The sequence below is a fragment of the Mesocricetus auratus genome, unplaced genomic scaffold (assembly GCF_017639785.1).
Source record: "Mesocricetus auratus isolate SY011 unplaced genomic scaffold, BCM_Maur_2.0 Super-Scaffold_100011, whole genome shotgun sequence".
NCBI classification, from domain to species: domain Eukaryota; kingdom Metazoa; phylum Chordata; class Mammalia; order Rodentia; family Cricetidae; genus Mesocricetus; species Mesocricetus auratus.
The window spans coordinates 5070533-5087215 of NW_024429195.1; the positions used below are offsets into that span (position 1 = coordinate 5070533).

Here is a 16683-nt window from a genome sequence, read left to right on the forward strand (position 1 = left end):
TCATCTTTTCTCGGGATAGCTCAGGAGAATACAGCGACCAAGGTGTCTATGGCACAGTCAGAGATGAGTGACTTCTGTAATGGAAGGTCTCAAAATGAAGCCGTGCAATGGAAAGACCCCAGCCATCTGGGACACAAACCTTGCCTGAATTTATCGAAGGGACATAGATGTTTAATTTAGAAGTGATAAACTTTACGCCCGTCCTTCTTTGCCCTCTGCTGCTAGGAGAAACAGCATAACCAAAGGCAGCGCTCGGGAGGAAAGGGTTTATTTGGTTTTATTTCCACATCACGCTCCATCATCGAGAGAAGTTAAGGCAGGAATTCAAGCAGAAAGCTGAAGGCAGGAACTGAGGGCAAGACGGTGGAGGAGTACAGCTGCTTGCTTTCTTACGTAACCCAGGGCCATCTGCCTAGTGGGGGCATTGCCTACAGTGGGCTGGCCTCTCCCACGTCAATTAGCAACAAAGGAAAATGAGCTGCAGGAGTTCTCGCAGGCGAATCTGATGGAGGTGATTCCCTCTTCCCAGGCATGCCCAGGTTTGTGTCATGTTCATAAAAACTAACCAGCGTAAGGCAGCTTTCCACCCCAAGCTTGCCAGAGGTTGAGGCTGACACAGATGGAGAAATGACATGCCTCTGTACCCTGAGGATGGAGGCTGTAGGGACAGGGCTATGAGGCTTTGGGCTGTTGGAAAGAATGCCCAAGTGCTCAGAGCAGTTCCTGTGGCAGAGGCAACAAATTACAGAGTCAGAAAAGCATGGGTTTAAATACCTGTTTCACATGCTGATTCTAAGGGCTTAACTACGTGTTTAACCTCTCTGAGATACTTCCCTGTCTGGTAAGTAGGGAAAATAATATCTACTTGCGGGGTATTATAATGATCAAGGGGATAAACATCTATAAAGCGATAAGGGTGTGGACTGCCATCAACAATGCCTCAAAGAATAGGGGTTTGATTCTTTCTTATACCGCCACCCCCCCCCAAATCCTCATCACACTGCTATTTAAATTGTCAGAAGTATCCACGATAGAATTCCTGGCTTTGGAAGTAAGAATTTTAGCCTTCACACGAGGTATTTAAAGAGCCGTGCAAGGTTTAAGGACAGTGGGCTCAAAGTCCTCTAGGCCCTGCTTGAATTTAATCTCTACCAGCTTTGCTATTCTCCGTAAGACATTTGAATGAACTTCAGTTTTGTTATCTTGGCTTACAGTAATAGAAAGTTTTCCAGGCAATAAAAGAAGTTTGTTTTCTATAGACCAGTAAGTGAAACAGCCATCAAAGCAAGACTGTAATTCCCAGCTCTAGCTCCATTCTAAAAGTTTTACAGCTATTAACTTTCTTTAGTCTTTATGATAACACTGAAAGGCGAGTATCACTGGTAACGTTATTTTGCAGATAAAGGAATTGAGGCCATGTTAAATCTTGTGTGCAAGGTCACACGGTATTATAAAGGGCCAGGCAGCAAGTAGGGGCACACAAAGCGTGATGCCTGGGACTCAGCCAAGAGCTTTTCCAGAACCATGCCTGGCGTTACTGGCTCACTACTTCCCCATTCGCCAAAGACCTCTTAGTGAACATCAAATCAGTGGGGACAGCTAGAGTCTGGAGTTTAAATGCAGATCCACCAGGACTGAGTGTCAAATCATCTGTGTTCTGAAAGAGGCACACAGTTGTGCACTCGTCTTTAAAAATGACCCCTTCTCCATCTGAGACGGCTCTTGCACCACAGCAGGGTAGAGTAGCTAGCAACATCGTGACGTGGTGTCTTACAGCTAGAAGGTTCCACAGTTCTGCGGCACTGTACAAACAAAACCAGCTCCTTGCTGAACTTTAAGTGGTCAGGTTTGCAATTTGTAGAGTGCTCCTCCTTTGAACTGACTAAGAGATGAAAGGTCAGTAGACTTACCCCATGTGTCCTACAGGAAAGCCTCCTGCCTGTAAATATCTAGGTTTAAGCCAGGCGGTGGTGGCACACACTTTTAATCCCAGCACTCGGGAGGCAGAGGCAGGCGGATCTCTGTGAGTTCGAGGCCGGGCTGGACCGACAGCCTCAAAAACAATACAGAGAAACCCTGTCTCGAAAAACCAAAAAAAAAAGTATATATATATATGTACCTATATATATATAGGTTTACCCAGTAAGGAGACGCAAACCGCGACTCAACGATCCCATGTGGAGTTTTATTGGCGGACAGGGAGGGAAAGGGGGGTGAGGGGTAACCAACCCGTGAAGAGCTGAGAAAAAGAGAGAGATAAGATATGAGAGAGAGAGAGAGAGAGAGAGAGAGAGAGAGAGAGAGAGAGAGACAGGGAGAGAGGATGAGATGATGAGAGTAAGAGAGAAGATGAGATGGAGAGGAAGACGAGAGTAAAAGATAGTGTCAGCGGGCAGGGGTCAGTTTAAAGGGGTCCTTTGCACCTGCATGGTTCTCACAGAACTCTGGGCTGGTCAGAGTGCTGCCAGCCAGGTAACAGGACAGGCCAGCGCAATGCCTGAACCTTTCACTGCCCCTTTCCAAAGGTTGTGACTGAAACCCCCCACTGGAACAGTTTCTCTGGGTATTGAATGTGCTTTCTGATAAACAGTTGAGGAAGGTGAGGAGACCAAGGGTGAGAGGGAGGCAATCTCTAAGTTTTGGGAGGTATTAATAGGTAATAAAACAAAGGGAGCAAAAATGTCAGTTGTATTTATTTTGTCAAGCAAATGGAGTTTGGAAGGTCCCCTCCTACCTCAGGCCTGCCGAGGTGTGCCTGGAGGTGAGAGACTCCTGAATCCTGAAGAAGAAAACTCTGCCTTTGAGAAGCATCCTTAACTCAAGTTAGCCAGCAAGAGGAAAAGGTGAGCAGAGCAGGACCGTGCTCTGTGTCAAGCACCGTGCGCCAAGTGGAATCCTCTGGAAAACGAAATGACCGGTCAAGAAAACGCTCCAAAGACACCGAGTCACGTGCTACAAAGCTGGGTGCCACAAGGACCTGATAAAAGTGAGTCAGAATGGGTCAAGATGAGTCTGGGTCAAGATGACGGAGAGGAGGCTACACGCATGCCTGTATGCTATAGCGATGTCTTAAGGACACATGCATGCCCACACGCAGATACATACACATGCCAGGGGTTTGTTGGCAAAAGATAAACATCCGTAGAACATCTGTCAAACGCCTTTTCCCGTTTTCCTTTGGCACTGCAGACTGAGCTCGGTGCGTCTTGCATCGTAAGCTGGCACCGGGGTTACCACGGAGCAGCACCCACAGCGTCCTTCCTGACCCATTACACAGAAGAGGGCTTCCCTAAAGTTCAGTATGGAGTTGATTCTGTAGCCAGAGGCTGATTCAGAGCCAAAACAGTTTCTAGTGATCCCCCACCCCCACCCCAAACTGACTTGGAAGTGATGGATCCGTGTGAGAGCGATCACAGCTTTGGGGTCTCTGGATTCTTGTCCCAGAGGAGACAAAAAAACAAAAACAAAAACAAAAACAAAAACAAAAACAAAAAAACGCTGTGAAACTCCCCAGTCCTGGCATGCAGTGCGGGCGCTCTTCGGGACGCACTTTGACTGCAAGTTGGGGCAGGATGCTAAGCAGGGAGGACAAGAGAGCGACATTTGCCAAGTTCCTCTCCAGAGGGTGGAGTGACTCAAGCGCTTTTAGGGAGGCAGAGCCAGGAAGGGTATGTCTGACTCAGAGAAGGCCGGGATAAGTGACTTTTGTTACATAACACTAAGCGGTTGGAGACTTGCTGCACAGGAATGTCCTTTGTACACACTTATGATGGGTTGGAAAAGATTATTTTTTTAGAGTGTACTTTAGGAGGCCAGCTACAAAGAAGGCGTCCTTTTTTCCTCTTCTTTTCTTTTTCGTTTTGGTTTTGTCCAAATGACAAATCAAATCTACCATGGAACGGTTTTAGTAGATTCTTTGGGTGCCACCTAGTGGTAACATGGAGGAAAGCAACGGGGAGTTACTGAAAATTGACAACAAATTATATTTCCTAGGTAAGAAAAATTGTATCGTGGAAAGCTGACTGTGAAGGAAAAATCACTAATGTCCATTGGTACAAACCAGGTATTCTGGAGAAGCGTGGGAACCCTGGTCTCTAACAACTGCTTAATCTCCGCTGGTATACTGTGTAAACTGCATGTGAACCTATTTAAAATAGCAAGAAAAAAATGTAAGCAGCAGCAGGTAATTGCAGAGGCTGTCTGCGTTTCACGCTGCAGGTAATCTTGCCTACTTACACTTAAAGTATGTGGTAGCGCAGTCTCGAGAGAATGTTAAGCAGTATCAGAGTGCCTTTCCACACAGCCCTGTCTTACTGCGTCATCTTCAAAACTATTTTGAACATACACTGCAGAGTTTGAAATGGGCATCAAAAACCGACAACCACAACGCAAAGAAAAGCAAAACCTACAGATATTCAGGCTCCAAGACTGGTATATTTCACTTTGCCACATCTACTTACTTTGCACGCTCGCGATGAAAGAGGAGATACTGCCATCACCCCTTTCCGAAGAGCTGTGTGATGCCTAGCCTGTTGACAGCGTTGTTAGGGTCACATTAGCTGGCTTATGTTGGATGTGCACTTACTACCCGCAAGACTGAGAAGAGAGGGGAAAAAAGATTGAGAAGAGATCTTCTAAAGCTGATGCTTTCCGCCCCCCAGTACCAAGGAGCCTTGGGAGAAATGCTCCTTTCTCTGTTCATTCAAGTTGGTTTCAGGATCTGGGATGCTTGGAACTTTTGCAGTCATCTGCAGCTGTGAAGTACAGGAGCAGAGGCTGTGAGTGGCGGGGTGATTTTCAACACGGATCCCATCAACCAATCAGAAGCTGTCCCGCCTTCAATTTGTTACCCCACACATCACAAAATCTCTCCTTTTAAAATACTTCCTTTCTGCTGGTGTCGACTAATTTTAGGATGAGTCACCACAACGCCATTATTTCCTTTGCTATCGTTTCTTTTCTTTTTCTTTTTTTTTTATGAGACAGGGTTTCTTTGTATTGTTTTCGAGGCTGTTGGTCCAGCCCAGCCCCGAACTCACAGAGATCCGCCTGCCTCTGCCTTCCGAGTGCTGGGATTAAAGGCATGCACCACCACCGCCCGGCTGCTATCGTTTCTTAATGGAAAATTTGAAAAGTAACCATTCTCTTTATCTTTCATAAGAAGTCCTTAACAGTTATTAGCTGTTTTTCTTGTTGTTGTGACAAATGAAACTTAGGGGAGGGACTTGCTTGGTTTATGGCTTGAAGGGCATAGTCCCTCATGGCAGGGAAGGTACAGGGTGAGCATTTGAGGCAGCTGGTCACATTGCACCAAATTTCAGGAAGCAGAGGGAGAATTCTGATGTCCAGGTTGCCTTCTGTTGCTTCTCTCTGTGTTCACTATAGGACTCCAGTCATGGGATAATGGTACCACACAATTTCAGGATGTGTGTCCCCACTCAGTTAAACCTCTCTGGATGCCCCCTTCATCCTCCCGTCTCTCTCTCTCTGTCTCTCTCTCTCCTTCTGTGTGTGTGTGTGTGTGTGAGAGAGACACAGAGAGAGAGAGGCAGAGACAGAGAGAGAGAGACAGAGAGAGACAGAGAGAGAGAGAGAGAGAGAGAGAGAGAGAGAGAGAGAGAGAGAGAGAGAGAGAGAGAGAGAGAGAGAGAGATGTTTCCCTGGTATTTCCAAATAGAGAAAAGCGGACAATCAAATTTAATCACCAAAAGTTAAGTCCTTGTCAAGTTGACACACAAATACACAACTTAGCAATTTCATTCTTGCCCTGTTTTAAAAATGCCCATGGCCCATCTCATATTTCTGGATACATTTAGTTTGTCTTTGAGAACACCCCAAATCTTAATATTTCTAACATGGTCCAGGAACTCAACGTGAAAAGTCTCCCGTGAAACTGGAGAATCACCCATGGGCGCCACAAAGAAAATAAAGAGCAGACACACACGTCCAGTTTACAGTTTATATTCTTATTCCAAAAGGAAGGAATTCAGGTACAGTAAGACGCTAGACTGTATCAAAGCAAGGTTGAACATAACCAGGTGAACATCAATCACCACAGGGCAATGACTGCCATCTGGAGCTCCTGAGGGTAATCACCTGGGCTCAACAGACTTGAGTATCCTTGCCATAATGGCTCTCCTAGCTGTATCTCCCAGCATTCCTCTTTGGGGCTATATCCATTCCATGGCATCATGTCTGCCATGGTTCTGGCATCTCCAACACCCTGGGATCTCCATTGCAACTTGGCTTCACTTTTATAACCTCCCACTCTGGCCTCTCTGCACTGATGTGGTCTGCATCCTTAGACTTACTCATGCACCTTTTCTCAAAGGAAGAAAGAAAGAAAGAAAGGGAGGAAGGAAGGAAGGAAGAAAGAAAGAAAAAAAAAGAAAAAAAGAAAGGAAGAAAGAAAGAAAGGCACACTGTAATTTTTGCTCTCTCTCACTGTAGACCTGACCAAAAGCAACTAGTTGTGACATACAGTAGCCAGGATGCTTTGTTATCTTGAGATTGCCAAAGAACGTATCCATCACACCTGAATTCAGATGCTTCAGCCCTCAGGACACAGGCAGAAGCAACCTTTAATCTCTGAGAAGGTAACACAGTATCTGCTATGATTCTCAGTGCAGTCCTCATTCTCCTATGAAACCCCGTGATTCCAGTCTCCACTCTCTTCTGTTGGCATTCATTCTAGAATTCCCCACTCCCACCAGAGTGGCCCTGAAGCTGCGACAGTCCTTTCCTGGTGCACTGTCTGCATCTGGTAACAAATACGGAGAGGTTTTCACAGGCTTCACCTCCTAACACCGTGTCAGACAAATGCGTCAAGCTATAATTCCTAGGCTTTTGCAACGAGCTCTTGACAGAGGTACATTGATATTCCTATTCCATAGATAAGAATCTGAAGCTGATGGGAAAGTCAAATGATACAGGTGGTTGATAAACAGCTTAGCACAACAGACACATGGTAATGCATTCTGGGTATTGACCACGGATGAAGCTTGCCTTCATGTAAAACACGTGTATGCAAATATTCATAGTGGTTTTATTTATAGCACCGTAGAAGCATCCCAGCTGTTCCTTTACAGGTGAATGGTTAAACAAATTGTGATGTAGTCATAACTCAAAAAAGTTAAGTTGAGTGAAACCCCCCCTCAAGTTATGTGCCGATTTGGTAGACACACCAGCATATGAATGCAATAAATTGTGTAGAACTAAGCACACACAACTAATTCCAAATAAGTCTAGGGAAACATATATAAAACACATGGATGGCATAAGCATTAGTAGCCTGGCTGCAATATTGTAGTATGTTCTTGAAAGGTGTAATTCTTGGAAAAATAACTGAATGGTACATGAAATTCTTATAATTGAATGTGAATCTAGGAATATATCAAGATAAAATGTTTAATTAAAAGTAGGTGTCCCTGGGAAGTACATGGAAAGAAAAGAGAATCCACTCTCAAAAATTGTCCTCTGACTTCTCTGCCTGAGTGTGCTGCGGATGTGTACCTCTCCTCACACAAACTAAGAAACTGTATGCAATAAAAAATCCAGCTAATGACTAACATAAATATATCATGCTAGTAAAAATTAAAAATCTATCTACAAATAAATCTAGCCAAGGAAATGAAAGAATTTTTCAGTGAAAACTACTGAGGAGGACACAGAACACAGAAAGACATCCCATGCTTACAGGTTGGGGGAATTAATACAATTAAAGGGTCTACTTTACCCAAAGCAATCTAAAGTTCAATGTAATTTCCTCACAGAGAAGAAAAAACAACCCTGAAATCCATATGGAAACAAAACAAACTTAAGCAAAAAGAACAAAATTGGAACTAACAGCACACATAATTTCCTATCCACAAAACATGGTACTGCACATAGCAAGCGTGTGCATTAGCAGAGAAGAACTCAGAAGTAGCTCCAAGTGTTTGTAGTCAACTGGCTTTCAGACAACAGTCTCAGGAACTGACATCAGAGGAAAGAATTTCCCCAGCAGAGGTCCGGTCAGACTGGATATCTACACAGAGGTGAGTCAAAGCAGGTCGCTTCCTCAAAGTCTACAAAAGTCAGTTTGAAGCAGACCGAAGGTTACACGTGAGCCGGAAACCCAGAGTTGCTAGAAGATGGTTGTGCTTACGGTACACGTCTGGGAGAAGTTTTAGATATGACTGTGAAAACCCAGGCAGCAAGAGGCTTGGCAACTGAGATTATATAGAACCAAGACATTTCCTCCCAGCAAGCAAAATTATCCACAGAGTGGAAGCAGCAGCCAGCGAAAACGGGAGAGATTATCAGTACTCTGTTTACTGGTAAAAGGTTTACATCCAGCACTTAAAAACCTCCAACTGTCATAGTTACCACCATCACCTGTGTCGCCGATGTCATCATCATCCCTACCACTGCTTCTGTGTAGCTTTCATCTGTTGTAGCCAGTTAGCCTCTGCACAGCTCATCCTCTTTGTGCACATTTTGTCAAAGACATCGCGTGGCAAAACATATTTTGATCCCATCGCCTGCCGGTTTTTAGAAATATACCTAAGTCACACTAATTATTTCCTACTTAAAATACTGCCACCATGGGTTTATTCCACCTTCGGTTTGCGCAGTGCAGAGGGCATGTGCCTTGGGAAACAAATCGGTTTGCAACCCCGATTTCTTCTAGTACGGCCCTAAGAAGTCCAAGCCCAAGCCACACAGCTTCCTCTTCTTTGTCTCTTTCCCAAACGAGCTCTCCAGACTCCGTATGCTCCACAGTCAATTTTGTTCAACCTGCCTCAGCTGTTTCTGTTGATAGAATACACCCAAAGCAAGATCTGCCTCTACCGTTGCCATGGAGATGCCGTCTTATTTTTGTAATCTTTCTTCATCATGCTAGGCATCCATTCAGGTCTGTAAATGCTCTGTGTCCTGATTTCACGTATCTAACAAAGAAGACTCTCTGCAAAGTTAGCCTTTGTCCCTTTCTGTCTACTGCAGTAACCTTGCACTCTTGGCTGATGTACACATGACTTCTTCCAAAGCTTTCTCCATCCTTCGATCTGGAAGACACTACATAGAATAAATGGAATAGTTAGCAAATGGTCCCCTCCTCTACAGTCCAATTTCTCCAGCGGTGAGTTGTGACCGTAGGTGGCCTTGTATAACAGGCTGGGAAGAGTCATGAAAAATTTGTCAACAGAAAAAGTTTCTGAACATGCAATGGCCAAAAATTAATTCAAATATCAAATGTGTCATGAACGCAACGGGATTGTGCCAACTCTCACCCATGTTGTGTTGTGCAGCTTCACAGAGCTTTCTTCTGATCATGTGACACATACATGTTGTACTGCACACTCAGACACATCATGTAGTATCAACAGACACTGTCTGACATACCTCAGCTCAGCTCAGGTTCCAGACTACTGTGAGTACATTGCAGTAATTTTGCAGTATCAAGTTTTTCCACTCTTTGGAAATATAACAGTTTAATTAAGAAAAACAAAGACTTCTAATATTTTCCTAATACCATCCCTCTCTATCTTTGGGCTGTGTTTCTTGAGGATGTTTGATTTTTGAAGATTGTTGTTTGAGGTGCTGACTTGAGTTTCATAAACGATTGTTAAATAAGATGTTGGCTTGTGGTTAGGACAGAGTATCTACCAATTTCTGAAATATTTCTAAGCACATGCCTGCTATTTTGTAGGGTGTTCTGTTGTGTAATGGCATTCTCAGCATTATGATGATCAGAAACCTGAAATATCAGTCAACTCAGAAAAAATATTGAAAATGGCCTATATGTCCTGCAGTATTGGATGTTCAGCCAAGATTTACTTCTTTCTGTAAAAATGAAGAAGTACATTGTCCCATTAGTGTGCAAATCTCCTTTTGCCTTTATCAAATGGTACAATTATATATACACCAAAGAAGTATTTAGAAAGTAAACTCCTTCAGGATTTATCAGCAGTAAATATTTGGAATCTTTGTCAGAAATAAATGGGCAGTGAGTGAAAGTAGTTAATAAGCTCTGGTCTCCATCATCGCTTACCAGTTTGAGTGGCTGCATCTTCATTTCATTCAGGCTCAGCGATGGGTAGCCTTCATGAGTCATCTGAGTGCCAGTGGGGTGCCTGGTACACATGGTCTCTGCTCCAGGCAAAGTTGGCATTGATAACCCTTTATGCTCCCCCCCTCCTGTGTACTGAGCCCTATGTACCAGCGCTGTTTGCCTACCAGATGTGAAAAGCAACATATCAGCCTCTTATGGCTTCTATGTTTCACAGTCTCACAGTTTAAACTTTTGTCCCTTCTTTACTCCACTCACTCAGGTTTAAATAGCAAAACCCTTGGTTTACCACTTAATGTTAGCTAGTTAAGTGCCTATTGTTTGCATAATATACCTTAAGAACTGGAGACAGGAAAATAAGTCTCCGGATTTTAATTTTATTTTGGGAAAAGGAGTCAGAGTGAGGATGCTGGAAGACAACTGGCAGGTCCTGCGAAGAGGCTCTGACTCATTCGCAAGGCTGACATAGGAGAAAATGTGTATACCTTCCTGACCTGTTCCTTTGGAGTACTGACAGATGTCTGCTGGAAACAGCCAGGTAGACCTCGGCTTTCCTGGTCTGTGTTGCTGACAATGGAGGATTCTTTTTGTTTGACCCCCTTTTCCCCCTGTTTTAGTTGATAACTGAATCATGAACATCTCAGCTTTCTCCTTATAGTCAAAATTGCCCATCCAGCTTTAGAATCGCACCTTGTTTGTCTCAACAAACACTAACCATGGAATAAGACACAAACACCAACCATACAACACATACATACACACACACACACACACACGCACACTCGAGCTCTTGCACAAACACACTCTTGTTATCTGCATGGAACAACTGGAAGCAGCTGCTGCTGTGGGTGAAATAAGACAGGTGAAGTCTGTCTGTCTGTTTCATAGAACAGCTGGGGTGGAGGCAGACATTTTGGCCACCATTCGAGTGTGGAATGCAATGTCTCTTGCCAGCCTTTCTTCCACCCCAGACAACAATGGCGACAGCATCAAGTGTGTCCCTCCTGAACTCTATGAAAATAGCCAACGATGGGAGAGAATTCGTGAAACTTGGACTAGGACTTAATAAGAAGCAGGCCAACCACCCATTAACCCACGATTTAAGGTGGTCCTTACTACCCAGTGCCCAGCGTTGGCTTTGTATAATGCTAAGAGGTAGAATGCTACCTTAAATGGTGTGCCTTGCTTTGCTCTCTTTAATCCCTGTTATCTTTGCCTGTTTTGGTCTATACTATAAACTCCCTATGACTAGATATGAATCAGGAGACACAGGAAGACCATAGAAGGTGTAGATTTCTTCCATATAATATACCCGAGACACATTTGATAAGCACAGAACATGTAAGAGTCCCCAACATCTTGGTACTACTACATTCATAGAAGACGTTTTAAATGAATTTCCTCCGGATGCAAACTCAACTGCAATGAGCAAAAGGCAAACATCTAACACAATCAAGCTGTATCTTCTACTTTCTTCTTCATTCTTTGCCCTGGCTCTGGAACTTCCTTGTATCCTGGGTTTCCTTTGTCCTTGCCATTGGGTTAGGGTTAGGGTAATTCCCTAGGATCACGCTCCCATCTGCCAGCGGAAGTCCATTCTCAGTAAGATGTCTCTGTCTGCTGCTCTTTGTGCCTAGAGAAACACAAAGCTTGAAAGACTTCCTTCTGTTCCCAGTGTCCTTAGCAACATTATTTGCTCTAGTCACCTAGTGTCCTGCAGGGGCGTCTCCACGTGCCGCCGTTTGCATATGAGGTGTCCCCAACAGGCTCACGTGTTGGACAAGCCGGTGCTGCTGATCTGGAAGGCAACGCCCATGTGGGAAGGCGAAGCCTTGTTGCGGAAGTGGGACAGAGGGATGGGCTCTGAGGTTTTACAGCTTGGCCCTGCTGCTGAGGGCCCAACCTCGTCTTCCCTGCCAAGCCTTCTGCACCACGCTGGGCTGCACCCCACTGAAGCGGAAGCCGAAGGACACACTTCTTCCCCGAGGCTACAATACTGCAGGACCCACTTGCCCCAGGAACGCGAGAAGTAGTGATACAGAAAGGCGGGGGGCTGAGAACTGGACCATTGCCGCATCAACCCAACTGCGTAGCTCCCGGGACTTTCAAACTGGTTTGAAGGAGAAATACGGAAGCATCTGGAACTCGGGGCTTGAAAACCCCAGGGATGTTGTGAGAGGCCAAGGAGCCTTCCTAGCACGAGTGTGGGAGGCCACGGAGGAAGTGTGCCCAGGGGTGTCCTGGGCTGTCCTGGGAACTGGGCTACAAGCCATTCGTGTCACCACCTAGCGAGTACACTCACTGGCATTCTGCCCACATCCTGAAAGCATGAATGAGCCTGATAAAAGACTGATTTGGCTGGTGGAGGACACCTCCAGACAGAACAGCATCCGGTCTGCGTGAGGTTCCTGCACACCGTTCTTCAATGTCTACAGCGAGAGGAAAAGCAACAGACCAGCAGAGAGATGGGGAGACTCGATGCTGTCCTGCGGGGCTGAAGTATAAGCTCAAAACGCAGCTCTTCCCTTCCGATGCTGCCTCCGTAGTAAAGTCACAGCCGGGACAGGAGTGACCGGTGCATCGCATTTGTGCCTCGCTATTCTGCAAGGTCTCGTCACGTCCTGGATTCTGACAGATCAGCTCTCTCAAGGATCTAGTCTCAGCACGGGATGCATTCCTCCCTCCGTTTTATACTACAGAGCCCCCCCCTACTGTCTTACACGTACCTGTATCCGTCAGAAGCTCGAGAACAATTTCAAGTAAAGCACACGGTTAAAAAACAATCTCATCAATTTCATGAGTCTTGAAAAGCAAAACTGAGAATAGAAGCCACAGGAAAAGTCAGCCCACTCTGCTGTTTCCTGACTATTAGATTTTTTGGCATTCTTGGTAAGACAGTTCTGGAAACAATCGTAAATGAATGAGGACAGCTTCGGACAGAATATTCAATACAGCAATATAGAAGGGCTGAGCGAATATCGGTTAAAATGCGATTTGTTCTAGTGTTGCATCTTATGGGTGCTCAGCATTAAAATTACACCTGCTGCTAGCGGGGTGGAGACGGAGAGTCAATATGGGGAAGACGCGTTTGTTTCCCCACACCGCATCCTTTAACAGAAACACAGGTGCCTTCCTCCTGTTGCCTGAACTCCATCCATCCTTCTGGGAAGGCATTTACTGATGGGGATGGAATAGAAATAGTCTGGCGCCATCTTGTGGCCGTCACGTGCAATTGGCTGTGTCTTTGAAACCGCAGTCGGCTTGTTATTTTAGAACATTTTTTCTTTTTTTCTTTCTTTTTTTTTTTTAACTACGAAACCAGTTTATTCTTCCAAACAGCTAGCTTGCGAGCATGAACAAAATATTCATATGCAGAGGTATTTGCTATATAAAGCATAACAAAAATTGCAGTAATGATGATTTATTCTGTATCTTTGTGTCCAAGATATTTTGAGTTTTGTGTCACTCCCTTGTTGGATGACAAGGCGGCCAACTCCCAGTGAAAGCAGGATAGACCCACTCAGTTCAAAGTTCGAGGCCATTCAGGTGTAGGATGTAGTGGACTTTGGACTTCAAAACGAGATCTAAATCTAGACTTGTAGTAATTATTGAAAAAAAAAAACAAAAACGGCAGTTTAAAACAGCCACGGTTTTACAGATAAGACACATGGCCAGAAAAACATAAAGCTTTACAGTAAAGTCAGACTTGGATGAACAAAACCTCTAAAGGTTTACAGTGTGTTTAAAAATATACGTGACATTGAGAGAGAAAATGAAACGACAAAGTAGTAAATAAATAGAAAAGCCAGCGTTGTGGTGGCACACGCTGGTAGGATTTACTCCAGAGGCAGAGAAAAAGAAATAAAAGTAAAAAAAAAAGAGTAATAATAGATAAATAAATAAGCCACGTAAAGATGGAAAATACACAGAGAGTCTGGATACTGTACGCTATTGTGTTTTTCAGTTTTTTTATTGCTAAGGAACAGCTGCTATAGTACACTTGATTATAAATGCTGTTAAATTAATTCAACTTCTATCTTTTAAAAATGCCTTGACTTCAAAATTTAAGTATAAGAATATGTTACTTGGGAAAGGAGATTTTGCTTATGTTTCTACAGAAAATGAAAAGCTGAGGATTCCTTCCAGGCTTCTGTGGTTTGACGAACCAAGACCCCCGGAAGCAGTGGATCAGATGTTCCAACAATTAAAACAGCTAAGATGATGCAGCTTTACAGACCCGAAAATAAGGACTTATACAGGTTTCTGAGTTTTGTCATGATCCCCATGGTATGAACAGCGCCCCCTTTCAGCATGAAGCAGTTTGGAATGAGCGACGTCCTAATTCCCATCTTGATTATAAATCTTTGTTTTCATTTAAATGGAATTGTTTCTAATTGGCTAGTGATCACAGCCAATCTTTTTTAATGGTAAAAAGGGGAATTATGGTATGGGTATGGTTTTTCATTTATTGATACAAATTCAAGGTCAATTTTGTGATGTGTATATTTCTCCTCTTGATTAAGTATTGTGCTTATACTGATCTTTTAAAATGTCATGCATAATTGGATACAGACTATAGATAGTTACTTATAATTTATAGTTAGGTAAGTTAGGGTTTCTAGATATACAGAAATATATTTGAGATAGATAAACAGTCTTCAAACCTCTCAAAGACCTTCAGAAAATGGCATTTAAAATGGTTTAGGGTTTTTCTTGACAATGAGAAATGTCTGCTCCTGGCAGCACCAATTAAGTCTGAGAGGAAGATGGGCATCGAAGAAACTCGTTATGGAGTTTGATTTCAACATGGCAAGATTAGCCATTTGGGCAAGAAACTACTCTTGCCTGTACTGTTTGACTGTTGTTGTATAAACTGGACATGCAGGACCCACAGAAAAATGACTGCTGAACTCAGTCTTACAGGGTTCCTGCTTCATGGAAGAGTCTATCAGACTTTCTGCAGGACACAGAAAAATGACTGACAGACTGCCAATGCAGATGGACAGTTTGAAATTTCCTGCTTTGCTGAGAAATCTTCTGGACACATTGTGGCCTATGGGCTGAAGGATGGATGCCCCAACGTTACAGAGGAACTTCGGGTGACTGTCCAGACAGTAAGATGTCTCTGTCAATCCTAGTGTTTATATATTATCCTTCTGCGGTCTTTGATGGAGTTGAAGACAGATAGTTATAATAGTTTTCCTTAGTTATAATAAAAGATAAGCTACATATAGAACTTTGGACTCACAAGGATGGGATGGATGATGTTTTCTTTAAATCTTACTAAATGTTGATAGAAAAAATGTTGTAACTGTGTTCTTACTTGATAACTGTTCTGTTATATATAATTTGACTATGCTAAAGTTAAGACCTTTCTTTTGTTTAAACAGAAAAGAGGAGATGTTGAGGGAAGTCCTGTGCATTTGTCAATAAAGCACTGTGTGGCCAATAAGGAATCTAGATAGGAGGGACTAGGAGTCCAGAAGGACTCTGGGAAGGAGAAACACAAGAAAGTTGACATGTAACCGCCGTGGGGTAGGAAGCCCGGAACTATTCTCCGGTAAGAGAAATACTTAGATTAACAATTATGGGGGTAATTGCTTAAGTCAGAGCTAGCCAGTAAGAAACAAGCAAGGCCAACAGCTTCATAATTAATACAGCGTCTTGTGTGTTTATTTGGGGACTACAAGGCAGCAGAGCCTAGGCAACTGGCGGGGGATAAACCAAAGCGGCTAACAAGGAAAAGCTTCTCTCTACATACCCTTTTAAACCACCTACTATATTTCAAGCATTATGCTAAATGGATCATGTTTGTTATCTAATCATGCATTCAGTATTCATGGGAAATAAAGTGACTGATACTGAATCCGTTGTATAAATTCAGACATACACAGGGATTGTATAACCTGCCCCAAATAACTTACATGGAAAAAATCTTGAATTTTGAAACTGGGAATGATTAACCCTAATGCCCATGCTGTCACTTATATAATGCTAATGCCACTTACTCACCCACTCCCCTCCTGACCTTCTCTCTCCAACCAGGTCCCGTCTTCCCGTGAGTCTACAGTATTATAAATCCATCAAGAGATCAGTGCATCGGTTGGTTAGATGGCAAATCCACATCAAGCCCCCAAAGATCATTATTTGGCGGCTCAGCCAAGAACACATGAGGCAATGGGGAATTCTTTTTTATATTCAAACAACGGAAGGAAGTGACGTCACTAGAAGAAAGCACGGGAGGTGAAATGTAAGCGGATATGCCGCCGTCTCAACGGAGACGCTCAAACCCCTCCTCCTTCCCGGACAACACTGGGCTTTCACGCCCTTGATAATTTGAGGTGACTTCGATCCTCCCACAAGTCGTCTCGCCGATGGCTGCACAGTCAGTGCAGCCACGAGAGCGAGCATGGCCAGTGTTTGCACTTGGGCTTCCTTTCCCCGTCGCCCCGGTGAGCTAGCATGACAGCCCATGTACTCCAGTTCCAGACTTTGTGAACTCAGTTCACGGCTGTCACTAGCTATGCGACCTAAAGTCGTAGTTACCTCAGCCCTCTTCTGTGAACCATAGTAATGCATTCAGAGTAATGAGAATCAATCCTGTTCGCACTGAAAATAAACGTCGAGGGTTA

General features: G+C 43.9%; 2 long non-coding RNA genes across 3 annotated transcripts; one reads left to right on the plus strand and one right to left on the minus strand.

Annotated features, from left to right (window-relative positions):
* Positions 1-606: 606 nt before the first annotated feature.
* LOC110342397 lies at positions 607-4477 on the plus strand. Its single transcript, XR_002384453.2, has 3 exons — positions 607-841; positions 2706-2986; positions 3994-4477. It is a non-coding gene; the product is annotated as an uncharacterized LOC110342397 (long non-coding RNA).
* On the minus strand, positions 2890-16252 carry LOC121143164. 2 transcript variants are annotated; one of them, XR_005880301.1, is made up of 3 exons: positions 16080-16252; positions 4461-4596; positions 2890-2977 (listed from the first exon to the last, which is right to left on the minus strand). It is a non-coding gene; the product is annotated as an uncharacterized LOC121143164 (long non-coding RNA). The 2 variants fall into 2 exon arrangements; XR_005880302.1 differs by having other exon boundaries at positions 16064-16252.
* Positions 16253-16683: the final 431 nt, after the last annotated feature.